The sequence below is a fragment of the Macrobrachium nipponense genome, chromosome 9 (genome assembly GCF_015104395.2).
Source record: "Macrobrachium nipponense isolate FS-2020 chromosome 9, ASM1510439v2, whole genome shotgun sequence".
NCBI lineage: Eukaryota > Metazoa > Arthropoda > Malacostraca > Decapoda > Palaemonidae > Macrobrachium > Macrobrachium nipponense.
The window spans coordinates 45,781,132-45,796,176 of NC_061110.1; the positions used below are offsets into that span (position 1 = coordinate 45,781,132).

The window sequence follows — 15,045 nt, forward strand, 5'->3', positions numbered from 1 at the left end:
CTCCTTTTTTCGCCTTACCTGCAAAGGGAAAGGAGAACATCCATCAACGGGAACTTGCCTTTGAAGAACAAGACAAAGTTATCAAGTAAATGAGGAGAGCGGGAATTTAAATAAGAAACTTATGACGTAATTACGTTCGGCAGTTTTACTCTCTGAACAAGTCAAGAAAAACGGAATACGTATGATTCTTAAGAATACACTTTCACATCATAATAAAACAATTTACGCTTAATTTGCTAATCCTTAAAATGCAGAACTAGTAAAAGAACATAATGTACAACATTCAAAATACAAAAATGACGCTGAACTTCTCATATAAAACCAAAAATCTCTTCGTAAATTCTATACTAACACAAGGAAAATCATCAAATTTTCATCGATAGCCTGAGCCATTTCAACAAAGAAATTCGATTTAACAAAATTTTATATAACATAAAAGTTGCACCAATTTAATTTCGATCTGGTAAATATGACTTCAGAACATCAATTCGCACAGTAAGAGTTGCCAAGCAGCATTTTTTAAGTACTGTACAAACCATTTGCAATAAACTCCATGTTATCATAATAAATAAGCATCAAACTAATGATAGTTCAAAACACACTTAAAAGCACGAATCTCGAAAAAGTCGAAGAAGATTGAGAAGCACCTAAGCAAAGTCGGCCTTAGCTCTTGCAGCAAATCCGCCTCAACTTTCAAACAAGCAAATAATTCCATTCCTATTCATCGAACTAAATAAGCACTTACACGTCTTCACTGTTCGATGCTACGAGATTCAGCTCTCTGTAGTATTTCCGTAATCGTTGCTGGGCTGTACTTTCTTCTTTACATATATTTTTTTATTCATGTAAAAATCTTCACCAGTGACGAAGACTCGGTTCATTATGAAATTCCGCCAAGTTCGAAAAACTCCTTCCTGGTGACATCTGCTCTACACAATGATACAACACTTACCAAAAGTATTGGGCACCATCCACCATTTTACCTGAATGACATATGCAACCTATACTGAGAGTTACAGTATCTGATTTCTGTCACAGATTATTATATATATATATATATATATATATATATATATATATATATATATATATATATATATATATATATGTATAAGGATTGGAGTCAGTCCACCGAAATATAGTCCTTAGATTAAACCAGTATTTGAACGGGCCTTTTATACTTTATATAATATAAATAGGATGGAGAAAAGCCAGCGTAGCATCATACATTTATTTTCCAAATTTTCGAGACTGGGTCTCATCATCAGGGCTGTAAAATATCCAAAATATACGGGATATACTTTGAAAACGAAAGAATTTTCTAACATACGAGAACATTGTAATAAATGTAAAACATCATTTTCATATAAGGATTTTCGCATTGTCAACCAAGCGCCCAATGACTATTCTCTCTCTGTTTTGGAGTCGTTAACAATCAAACAGCTTGTGTCCCATTAAATGGTCAGACTTCTTCCACAGTTCTAATATAGCATAGTTGACGTCCTCCTTTCCAAACCAGGCAACGTCACTCAGTTTTTTTAACTCAATAGAGATAGGTATGTACTACCATAGAGATAGGTACTAACTTAGCATTCTTCACTTTTTAATTTATATATATATATATATATATATATATATATTAGTTCATTTTTTAAATTATGATTATTAACTTTTTAAATATGTTGTTCCATTTTTATTAATAAAAGAAATTTTGATTTTGGTTTTTTTTAATTTGTATATTTTGTATACAATTTTCACCCTGATGATGAGACCCAAAGTCTCGAAAATTTGGAAAAATAAATGTATATGCTAGTTGGCTTTTCTTCCGTCCTATTTATATTAAATCTACGGCGTTCCAATGCCCCAACCTTCCTGTATGTATGTATGTATGTATGTATGTATGTGTGTATATATATATATATATATATATATATATATATATATATATATATATAAAATCATGTATATTACAACGGTTCCACACCGGTAAGCCGAGGATACATTTCATCTGTCGTTTTTTCTCTTTCGTCGTCTCGTTCCAGCCTAGCTGTCGTCTAATTTACGGCTTAGATCAACAAAACTATGCTATAATTAAGCATAAGTGCCCATTAGCCCTTCCCACGGTTCAAGATTTCTAGCTGATCTACCTAACCACTGCACACCGCGCATATATATATATATATATATATATATATATATATATATATATATATATATATATATATATATATATATCCAATCTCCAATGTAGCACGAAAGAACACGTGCTTAAGAATATCACAAAATCCACGTAAGGAAGTGAGTGAAAAGAGTGAAAACTACGAAAGTATTTGTTCAAAGTCCCGGTTTTCACTTACCTTCTTGCTTGCATATAGTATATATATATATATATATTATATATATTTATATATATATATATATATATATATTATATATATGTGTGTATGTGCGTCAACATAATTTGTTTCACATACCATGAACACTAATGGGTACATACACATAATTGTATACACACACAAAATAACTATGTGTATATATATATATATATATATATATATATATATATATATTATATATATATATATATATATATATCCGGAATACAAACAACTTCAGTAGCTTGCAGAAAACAAATCAAAAGCAGACTCACTTCCAGAATAGAAACGCTGCTAAAATAGCGCAGGCAAGAAAAATCATAACAAAGAAGCTACAATGAAAGGCAGTAAATGAACACTCCCGCCAGAGGCGCAAACAAATAAAAATGAAAACTGTCGTAGGACGCGGTGTACTCCGAACAAAAAAGATATAATCAAAACGATACGTGAAATAAACTTGGAGGAAAAAAATAAAGAAATAAAAAAACCTTTCAAAGGCGCGGTAGTAACGTTGCAACATCAAAATAACCTCTTTCAACATATCGAGATTTTTCCTTTCAATGAGACTTTATAGGAAACATGTTCGTTCGCTGTAATACAGTGACTTTGTATCATTAACGATTAACTTACAACTACTTCACATATAAAACACACACACATAATATATATATATATAATATAATATATATATATATATTATATATATATATATATATATATAAATATATATACAAAATATATATATATATTATATATATATATATATATATATATTATATATATATATTATATATATATATATATATAATATATATATATATATATATATATATATAATGTTGCGTGTGAGTTCTCTTCAGCCAGTTACTGTACTGCATCATTAACAATTACATGAACGTGACTACTTGCGTGCTTTTACGTCAAAAGGTAATAAATAAAAAATCATTAAAAGAGCACTACTGTTTATCAAAGATATAATGAAGCAATCCAAATCTACAAACAGCAGACCCGACACCTGTCCATTTGAAACTGACTTTAATTCAGAAACCACTATTATTACAGGACGGAGTGACAAAAACAAATAAGACTGAAAGACTGATATATTTGTAAACACTTGTTTTATAAAGTATGCCACGGAAACGATTTCTGCCGTTACCAGATTGTGAAAAAAATAAAACATTTGATCCAGATACAGAATTCATGAAATAATCAACAAACGTATTAAATTTCTCAATCATTTACTGATGGTATTGCTTCTCACTCACATCTGGGAGAGCCGTATTCGAATCTCGAATCTCACGTGGATATATGTAGGGACTATACATTTATTTATTTAAATTTTTTATTTTTAGTCCCTAAGATTCAGTGTGCTTCCGTTGACCTGGTAAGTAGTGAAATAGATACTTAGTTGTTATTCCTTGTTGTGCATTGCAGTTTGGGTGAAGGGGAAGAAAGAAAGGAGACAACACACAAAACATGAGCATTCGTTGCTAAGTCGGAATAGAATGTACATTAACAAAATGGGTTGGCCTCGGCGAGGCCATCCTCACCCTACTAAGGTGTATAAGATATCTCTCTCTCTCTCTCTCTTCGTTATATATATAAAAAAAAACCAAAGCTCAAAAAAAAGAAAAGCTTCCAGCTATAGGTATACAGACCAACCGTGGTCATTAAAAAGGTGTCGCCTGGATGCAGTTTCATGTTTTAATCTCTTCTGCCCTGAACACTGCAGTTCAAACAAGAGACAGAGAGTGTGTGTATGCGTGTCCCTCCTCTTTACGTATTCTGTCATTATTTGAATTGATCGCCGTAAGCTTTCGGTATAGAATTTGGAATTAGATAAGATGCGCCAGGTTACGTTTGAGTGGCGCCATGTGCAAGGATCATTGAACTGACGATCTATCTCACTTTCTGGTTCACTGGAAGAAGCTCGAAGAACATGTCTGCCTTCCTCTAAAATGTGTTTTTTCATGTAGATTTCAGTTGGTTGATTTGCGCCGAGCAAGACAATTTTCCGAGCTGACTAGAATATGAGAGCCAAGACAGAAGCTCCAGCCTTCTCTTAGGGATAACATTTTCTTAAGATACAGACAATCTAACAAGCCCCGACAACCACAAAAATTAAAATTTTCCATAAGTTACCCTTTTGTGATGTGTGTTCTACCTCCAAGTGTTTTCTTTTCTTACAGCCGAATACAGCACACATCCAGATTAAAGGAAGTGACATTAGAATCAGATCCGCCCCTTTCTTGACCTTTGAAGTATAACACAAAAATTCCTGTTTGAGCAAATTCAATTATGGGATGTAGCCTCCGTTAAGTGATATTTGTGTTTTGATACTGGTGATATTATATATACATACTTATGTTACATACATACAAACACACACGCACGCAATATACATATATATATATATATATACACACATATATATATATATATATATAATATATATATATATATATATACACACATATATATATATACATTGTGTGTGTACATAATTTATATGTGCATGTTCAGGTGTTTCCAACGCATGACAGTCAAAACTTGAGTTATGCTCAGACTATCATAAAACATCAAGAACAATAATGACGAATATAAGAACGGCGGTGGTGATGGCGAACTGAACAACGGAGAAGAGAGAGAGAGAGAGAGAGAAGAGAGAGAGAGAGAGAGAGAGAGAGAGAGAGCAGAAGAACGTGAGTGATACCTTAATCCGTCTACAAAAAAACAAAAAACAAAAATTCCAACTTAGCCCTTCACATATCTTTCTTTAAATATACAGGGTGATTCAAAAAGAATAACCCTATTTCATGATCAAATATTTCGTAAGTAAATGTATGAATAGTAATGATGGTGAGTGGGTGTTTGAAAGATCAGATTTCCCAGTTTTCTATAAGTTAGAGCATTTTTAAATGAAAAACTGCCTCAGCGATGGATTGGTCGGATAGGGGCCCAAGACTGTGCTCTTTGTGCTTGGCCTCCTAGATCTCCTGACCTCACAGTTTGTGATTTTTTTCTCTGGGGGTTTGTAGAAGATAAAGTCTTTGTTATATACAACAGCGATCAATTCAATTGATCCTGAGTGCTTCAACGTGTTTGGGAAGAATTCTCATATCGTATTGATGTTGTTCGAGCTGCAAGGGGTGGCCATATTGAGCACTTGTAACATGTGAAATGAAACTTGACTGTTAGTAGAATACTTGTATTGTATTATAAGTTTTATTTTTTGCTATTTTTCCTTCATAAAATATTTAATCATGAAATAGGGTCATTCTTTTTTAATCACCCTACTTTTAAAGAACCTTGTGAACACCATTCGGACAGAAAACGAATTTTGGCAAAATACAAAATGAAAAGGAGAAATTTTCGAGATCGAAAAGAAACCACAACAGAATACATGCGCAAAATTAAAACCACCTCACTTAAATAAAATAAAATAAAATAAAATAAATAACCAAATAAGAAAATAAAGGTGAGAACCACAAGGTTGTGTTTTCCCATGAATCAAACACTCGAGTCTTAACCACAGGAAGATAATCGTCATTTCCATTTCCCGAAGGGAGACTTCCTGTGCGTGAGTTACAGTCTGGAGAGTGGAGATGGTCATCATAAGGGGAAATATAACGAGAGAGAGAGAAGAGACAGGCGAGAAGAAAAACAAAATGAGTAGACGAGAAGAAGTAGAAGGGAGGTAAAAATAGAAGAGCGAAGAGAAATAGAGAGAATTACACGAAAATATACGAAGACATCGAAGATGACAGAACAGAGAGACGAGAGAGAGAGAGAGAGAGAGAGAGAGAGAGAGAGAATTACTGTATGCTAAAGGTATAAAGGCTACTTCTGCTCAAGGGACTTCTGAAATCAAATGTCAAAGATCCCTACCGAGTGACTGCGAAAGTAACATTATAATGAATTGTGTGTGTGTGTGTGTGTGTGTGTGTGTGTGTGTGTGTGTGTGTGTGTGTGTGTGGTGAGTGAAAGAGAGAGAGAGAGAGACAATTTTAATAGAATATATTTTTGCCAAACACCGAAACGAGACGGAACCACCGAAAAAAAAGATTGTATGAAATCGGTTTGATAAGATGAAATCATAAAAACTCGATACTAATGCCTCACATTATTACTAATATCATAGTATGAAATTTCATCGCCAGCCGTCGTGCATTTTATAGCAAAGGCTTATATGTGGAATGAACTAGAACCGATCAGCCTGCACCAGTTAAATTTGCGGTTTCACAAGTGTGGACAGAACCGGTGCCATGCACATCACTGAGAAACAAGTAATCAAATACTACACACACACCACACACACACACACACACACACACATATATATATATATATATATATATATATATATATATATATATATATAAACAGAAAAATCGCTATTCATGACGACTACCGAGCAAGACAAGAGGAGATACCATAACACGAACCGGTGACACACTACTTATCTATTTCTCTTTTCCTGACACAAGTGCTCTTCGCAGCATTGCTCCGAGTTTCTTAAATCAAATACCATCTGGAAGCTACTTGTTTGAACAGCTTGGGAATCGTTGTACACGCACTAACACATATATACAAGGAGATAGAGAAGGTGGACGGTGTGTGTGAGATAGTGTGTGGTGGAGGGGGGGGAGGGGGGGGGGGGGAGGAAGGAGGAGGAGTTATGAACATGGTCATCAAAACAACTTGTGACGACCTGAACAAACGTCCACATTTGCACCTTCAACGACCAGAGTAATGAATGATAAGAAGAACAAGTGGGACGGACACTCGTCAATACAAACAGGATGCTCAGAGTGCGTTCAATGAACCTCACTGCACTCAAGACGAAATTATATATAAAGTTTGATTTCTGTCCGCCTACCGATAATACTACTACTCTGATGCAACTCACTCGCTAACATTCGACATTCTCTCTCTCTCTCTCTCTCACTGAATTACCAGCGCTCAAATTCGGAGTACTATATGAGTAAGTTACCTTAAATCCAGTCTCTGGGGACATAATAAGACAAGAAAACAAAAAAAAAATAACAGACGCCTACGTTCACTGCTCCGTCAAAATATATAATACTATTGAAACGGGAGGCCTCGACGAGGTAATCGTCACTCTCAATGGCTGAAACCATTCTTAAGATGCTTTCTTTTTCCCACCCCATGAATATCACTCATTACAAACCTATGCGCCTGCCTAGTACGCTGTATTAATCATCATTTGCCTATTTATAGGAGAGAGAGAGAGAGAGAGAGAGAGAGAGAGAGAGAGAGAGAGAGAGAGAGAGAGAGAGAGAGAGATTAAGGAAGTCTCATAAGTTCGTTTGGGTTGCCTTGTGGCGGGATTCATCAGAATGCCAGGCATGTCATGGACTGCATCAACAAACAGGTTCACGCCGCAAAAATATGTATATACTGAGAACTCTACCTTTCTTTCACGTGACGAAAGCATGCTGATAGGGACAGTTATGTCTAGTAATCAACTTTATTCTTTATTCAATAACACAAGTGTGAAAGAAAAGGTGAACCCGCCCTCTTATTGAAGATACTCAGATATTGCCATTACATAAACGAAAAAAACTCCTCTCTCTCTCTCTCTCTCTCTCTCTCATATAAGATTTACTTGAATAGATGGACTGATTTGGAACATAAACGCACAGCTGATAACACATTATTCATACACTAACGAATACATATATCACCGAATGAAATTGTCATGTCTAATCTGATCAGAACAAAATATCAAAACACACATTACCATTCACAAAAAGGACAAGGGAAACTAATTAAGTCACATTTATGAGGAAAATCCTAAGAAATTAAAAATAAGAATCAATGACCATTAAATTTACCAGATCAAAACATCCTTCGTCTTTGATAGTCAGTATAAGAGGTATAAGGTTATTGCTTTCATTGGTGGCCACCCTTCCAAGCAATGACAAAACCGAATACTGATCGAGAAAAATGGGCGTCTTTCCAGCGACCAGCAAATTAATCGCGATACCAATTGAAGTCAAATGCAAGGCATCTATACTGCAAGAGCCCAAAACCCCAATGAACTTTTAGTTACCTTTAAATGAATCATTTTTATTGTTTTCCCTCTCTTTCTATCTCTCGTCATGATCTTGTTCACATTTGTCCCTCTCCTCTGGCTCTCTTTTGATCTTGCTCATCCCTCCGTATTCTCAAGTCATTTGTCAGAACAGCTGGAACTACCCATCCTCAAATAATGTCCTCTGCACTCTATTGATAGCTCGATCATCATTTCCCATTACAAAACCTGAACCCGACCCGACCCCAATCATCACACAAACACCTGTGAAACCCCCTTTTCCCCTTTCCTGACCCCATTAGAACACCTGTAGACCCCCACCCGGGTCAGCCCCCGAGCTGTCCCTTTCGGAAAGCCAAGGATTAATTGTGACACACAAACACACCCAAGCTTTGGTGTAAATGGTGCAAGGAAACAGCGTCCCACGCAAATTAATAGTTTGGCGCCCGCCCTATTCTGGATCAAGAGTGCACACAAATGCCCCTCTCTCTCTCTCTCTCTCTCTCTCTCTCTCTCCTCTCTCTCTCTCCTCTCTCCGCCTACAAACATTTCTGAATGGACCTAATAGGAATACATTACGTTAGAAAACACTTTTTCGTAATAATGAAAAAAAAAAAGATAGTTAACAACACAAGAACAAAAGGCGATGCTACATTGCCTACATACGAGCAATTGCAATACGTTGCACCTGCATAAGAGACAAGAGGAGTAAACGGCGTGGATAGAAAACCAAGCGATAACAGGCAGGGATGTCCAAATTTAGAAGAGCAAGCAAGCTACCTGGCGTAACGTCTCACGAGCCTCCCCTCACCCTCCCTCCCTCCCGGCCAACAGCAGCCGCCGCCTTTCCCCTCTCCTCTCTCTTCAAACAGCTGTCAATCCATCCATCAAATCAGCATCAATTCCCTCCTTGAGATTGAAATGCCAATGGAAGCTGACGATCTCAAGCACGCCATTTCACCTGGGAAGCTTTTTTTTTTTTTTTATCCATTCGTGGTCGAACAGATCTACCTTGTCTGGTGTGATGCCTCGCATTTCTTTACCTGTCAGTGACGCCTCTCTATCTCCTGATGGAAGTTGTTTACCTGTTGGGAGCCTGTCCCACTATCTGTCCATTTGCTTCCGCGATCTGTGCCTCCCTTACTTTCCTGTCAGTCTCGCTCACCGATAAGATCTTATAAGCTTGCCTCTCTCTCTCTCTCTCTCTCTCTCTCTCTCTCTCTCTCTCTCTCTCTCTCTCTCACACACACACACACAATTCATTTTCTAATCCATTCATTGGATGTTAGTCAATTTGTTCGTGTAACTCTGCTGACCATTTAAATTTATAAGTAAATGTTGTGTAACTATTGACAACGCTTCATATATTTAGCGCGAGCTCGTGAGACCTTACCTTACAGACCTTACAGTTTGTTCGGGTTGCCCCAGGTCCCTCAGTGTGAGGCACCTCTAATGTCTACCAGAGAGTTGCTAGTACATCTTCCGGTATATTTTGCATCTTCCAATCTTGGATGGTCTGGGATGCAGTTTAGATATTTGTCGAGCTTATTCTTAAACACATCTACGCTCCACTCCTGATATATTCCTCAGATGAGGCTGGCAACGCATTGAAATAGACGCCTGCATTATCGATGGCTGGTGCGTGTTGGATTAATGTCCTGTTTGTTGCTTTTCCTTATTTTTCCTGTATTAAGTTTGTCCCTGTGTGCTTTCCTTATTTTTCCTGGATAGTTTTGGGCACTATTAATCTACCTCTGCTTGCTCTTTCTGATATTTTTAGTTCCATGATTTTGTTTTTCTGCTATTCCTTCTATCTGTTTCCATGCCTGAATTATCATGTAGCATTCTCTTCTCCTTTCTAGACTATATAATTTTAAGGATTGTAGTCTTTCCCAGTAGTCAAGGTCCTTAACTTCTTCTATTCTAGCTGTAAAGGACCTTTGTACACTCTCTATTTGTGCAATATCCTTTTGATAGTGTGGGGGTACCATATTCATATTGCAATATTCAAGTGGACTACGAACATATGTTTTATAAAGCAATAATCATGTGTTCAGCTTTTTTCTTGTTTTGAAAAGTGCCGTTAACAACATTCCCATTTTTTGCTTTACATTTTGCCAAAAGAATTGCTATTTGATCATTGCATAACATGTTCCTATTCATCATCACACCAAGGTCTTTAACTGCTTCCTTATTTGTGATTGTCTCATTATTAGGTCCCCTATATGCATATAGCTTTCCTTCTCTGTCTCCATAATTTATTGATTCAAATTTATCAGAGTTAAATACCATCCTATTTACCTCTGCCCAATCATATACTTTGTTAAGGTCTCTTTGTAGAGTGTTCCTATCTTCATCACAAGTAATTTTCCTCTACTTATTCTTGTGTCATCAGCGAAACTACTCACTACCGAATCCTTAACATTACTGTCTATGTCTTCAATCCAAATAATAACAAACAGTATTGCAGCTAAACACCGTACCTTGTGGCACACCGGATATTACCTTGGCTCCATCCGATTTCTCATCGTTTGCAATAACTATCTGTTTTCTGTTTGTGTAAAAATTCTTTAACCATCTTCCTACTTTATCCACGATATTGTGTTTTCTAATTTTCTTCGCTAATATATTATGGTCTACCTTGTCAAAAGCTTTTGCAAAGTCTAGATAAACCACATCTGTTTCATTTCCGCTTTTCATATTTTTGAATATGTTCTCACAGTGACTAACTTGGGTTTGTGTACTTTTTGTCCGGGTATGAACCATGTTGTCCTATATTTTAAACAATTATTTTTTTATTAAATGTTTCAAATAAATTTTTTCTTCATTACCCTTTCATACACTTTCATAATGTGATGTTAGACTCACAGGCCTATAATTACTTGCCTCAAGTCTTGATCCACTTTTGAAAGTAGGGGTGATATATGCTAATTTGTGCTCATCATAAATCTTGCCTGTATCTACACTTTGTCTTAGTAATATTGCAAGTGGCTTTGCGATAGAATGAACTACTTTCTTTAACAAAATAGCAGGAACTCCATCAGGCCCTGCTGCAGCTCCATTTTTAATTTCATTAATTGCCTGCACAATATCAGCTTCATTAATTTCTATGTCAGCTAAATATTCTCTATTATTTTCGTCCCTTACTTCTATATCATTATCTTCATTATCTATTCTAAAGGTGTTCTCTCTTATATCGTTCTGCCAGATATGTTGCAAATTTCCTTTTTTCATTCGTTAATCTCCCTTCAATTCTTAGAGGGCCTATTTCTATTCTTCTTTTATTCATCTTTTTCGCGTATGAGTATAATAGTTTGGGGTTTTGCTTGATATTTATTAGGGTTTTTTCTTCCAAGTCCCGTTTTTCATTTTCTTTTGATTGTATAATCTTTTGTTCTGCATTTTCTACCTACTTTTTTAGTTCTATAAACTTTCCATGCATTTTTTTCTTTTTCTTTTGCAAGACCTTTTTCCACTTTCTGATTTTCTGTAACAAGATCCTTCTGTCTCTTGGTATGCAAGAGAGAGAGAGAGAGAGAGAGAGAGAGAGAGAGAGAGTAAACTTTCTTCCGTTTGTTGCCGCTACTTACAGTCATGTTATGTCTGACCTTCGCAATGTGGTAAATATGATGCTATATTCAGCTGGAATTGCGTTACGTGACTAGGTCGCTGAAATGAAGAGGACCCCTAAATGGTTCTCCCTGATTATAAAGGCCGGGGGCAAAGGGTTGGTTAATTGAACTAGTTGGTGGAAACCATGCAGTCAGGCAGATCTGACAATGTAACTGGACTTCATGTGCTACCTCGGGTGTGAATTGTGTCCTGCGTTAAGGTCGCCGAAGTGACCAATAGCACCTAGACACAGAAGTTTATCTGGGGATGTCAAATTTCTCTCTGATTGCGTTTATTTACAATGGTCCACAGGTAACCCTTCCTTCTATTAGACTGACAGGAGTATCTAAGATGGGAAGCCATACTTCAAATAAGTGTGCCATATTGGTGTGATCAATGACATACATAGGAGACAGTCTATTGATTTTTCTTCATTTGGTTTAACCACATGAATCAATACTTAATGCTTGCTAAGATTATTGGTAACAGCTGCCTTTGCTACCTCAATAAAAAAAAAAAAATAATAATTTAGGCACGGGAGTCGATGGCAAGTTTGGATATTTTCAGCATGTCATAAGATTCAGACCAAAGATTCGCTTCTAATCCTTTTCTATCGGTTTCTCATTAACATTGCAGGGAAGAAGTAAGGTTACATTTTTATTTCTTTTTACCAGGGCCCCTTTAATCTTCTGACCAAAAATAAGAAGTCTGGCAAGTACTCTGCCGTATGTCTGATATGCACTTACGGTATTTGGCAGATAAGCAGTCATTCATTTCTCCAAGGAGACTGATGTACGAATAAATCATATGGAAAACGAAACCCACAAGGTTACTGGGTATAACTCGCTTACTTGTAAGCATTTTGTACATAGTATTTCACTTAAAACTTGACTATATACTTTCAGGCCCTAACTGTGGCAGCACAACAAGAAGTTCCAGAAGACTGCTGGGCCTTGAGCCAGTTTGGTTTCTTTCACATCTCTTGAAAAAGGGCCACAGTTAGGGCTTGAAAGGACTCGAGTTTTCAGTGAAATACTGTCAGTACTTACAAGTAAACAAGTTATACTCAGTAACCTTGTGGGTTTCTTTTTTCATCTTCAGCAGAAAACATATTAAATAAACCTTGGCATACTGAGATACAACTACTTGAAGGCTTTTTTTTTTATTCCTTACAATCTTGATTTATTCAGATTGCTATTTTAGGGTATAAAAAAATATTAAGTATTTGTTCGGTCTTCAATAGTGTGCCTGTTACCATGAGAACCCGCCCTGAAACTGACGGTTGAAATCACACGACTTTCAGCTTGCTTCTTCTCCTCCCTACATAGAATCGGCGATCTCTTGCATTTATTCGTTACTTTTCTGGTCTTAGTTACTAAAGCTAGGAAGGAGAAAACTACCACTTCGAGCACTGATGTTTATTGGATAAAGCGCTACGTTGCTGTTTGAAGTGAAAATACAAAGCAAATATTCCGACAATGATACCAGAAAAGATTGAAATGTAACAGGTTTACAGAACATTAACATGTAGTTTATAACGATATTCATTGTCAACTATTACGTCATCAATTACAGTGAATCGCAAGAGTGGGAACATGGTACAACATCGGCTAATCTAGCCTAATAAAGTCTTTGCGCCTCTTGAGCTCAGCCTTATATCCCACAGACTATACAACACATTCTGATCTAATCCACACCTCTGTTAAGGCTATCAAACACTTATATCAAAATAATACAGAAGTTATATGATCTTCATGCCCAACATTCAAGGCCAACAATCATGTCACCAAGACAAGATTAAAACAACCGTCACTCTAACAGAAACCTCAGATGAAACAGGACGAGGCTTAAAAAAATAAGTATAAAAATAAAGATTAAAAATGGTGAAAGCGGTTAAATGTATGTCATCTACCTCAGTGACCAAAGAATCTGTATTTACATACAAGTGATAAATATTAAAGAGTGAATTTCTCCTCAAAATACTACCCAAAAAACCAAATCCACAAGAAACTTGACTCAAAACAAACTTGATGGTCCATGACCGTTTGTAAGTTTTCTCCCTCCACAAGCACTTACACCAAAACCCACTAAAGCAATGCACCTGCAAGAGGCGCATGGGTCTGTCTCCCTTGGCAAGTTCAAAATTTAAGCAACTGCCACCGAATCCTTGCAGAAGACAACAGTGACGACGGCTTCGTCACACCCACTGATAAACATATTCCACTGCGATTTTCTTAACCACTTATGGAGGAAATATATATATATATATATATATATATATTATTATAATATATATATATATATTATATATTATATAATAATTTAAATATATAAATATATTAATAATATAATATATACATATATATATTTATATATTATGATATATATATAGTATATATAGGGAGAGAGAGAGAAGAGAGAGAGAGAGAGAGAGAGAGAGAGAGAGAGAGAGAGAGAGAGAGAATTTCTTAGTGAACAAAATTTTACACATTAAACGTTCCCGTGAAAATCATAAGAGGTAAATATTTGGTCGGACTTGAAACACTAGGTAAAATTTTCACATTTTAATAAACTAAACATTGTGACATAAAAATATTTCAAATCGATGAATTACTCATCAATACAAAGTTGACAAACTCAGGAGACGTATCACTACATAGCAAAAGTTGATCAGTCAAAACATCAACAACACGACTAAAGAAAACTAAAGGTTCAAGCTTTAGAAGAAGAAGAAGAAGAAGAAGAAGAAGAGGAAGAAGAAGAAGAAGAGGAAGAAGAAGAAGAAAAAAAGCAAGTGATATAAATCTTATTTATGTAACTTTTCATATGAGAATCCCGCTAACAAATGAAACTTTAAAGGTAATATTATCGTTGAAACGGAAGCCAAAGGCAAAGCCATCCGAACACACACAGACTTAATTTCATATGCTAAACCGAGACTCCGCAGTACAACAATGTTTATGACCACTGTCTCCGAAGCAGCTATCGAGGCTTCCATCT

General features: G+C 36.0%; 1 protein-coding gene across 6 annotated transcripts in view; it reads right to left on the reverse strand.

Annotated features, from left to right (window-relative positions):
- Positions 1–15,045, reverse strand: part of LOC135217915 (collagen alpha-1(I) chain-like) — a 494,010-nt gene that overhangs the window by 273,702 nt on the left and 205,263 nt on the right. For 2 of the 6 annotated variants that reach the window (XM_064253998.1, XM_064253996.1), the window contains exon 2: positions 1–18. This exon is cut by the window's left edge and continues 144 nt beyond it. The exons of the other annotated variants lie outside the window; for them this stretch is intronic. The gene's annotated coding sequence lies outside the window, so the exon portion shown is untranslated. The remainder of the gene's footprint in view (positions 19–15,045) is intronic. 6 annotated transcript variants of the gene reach the window in all.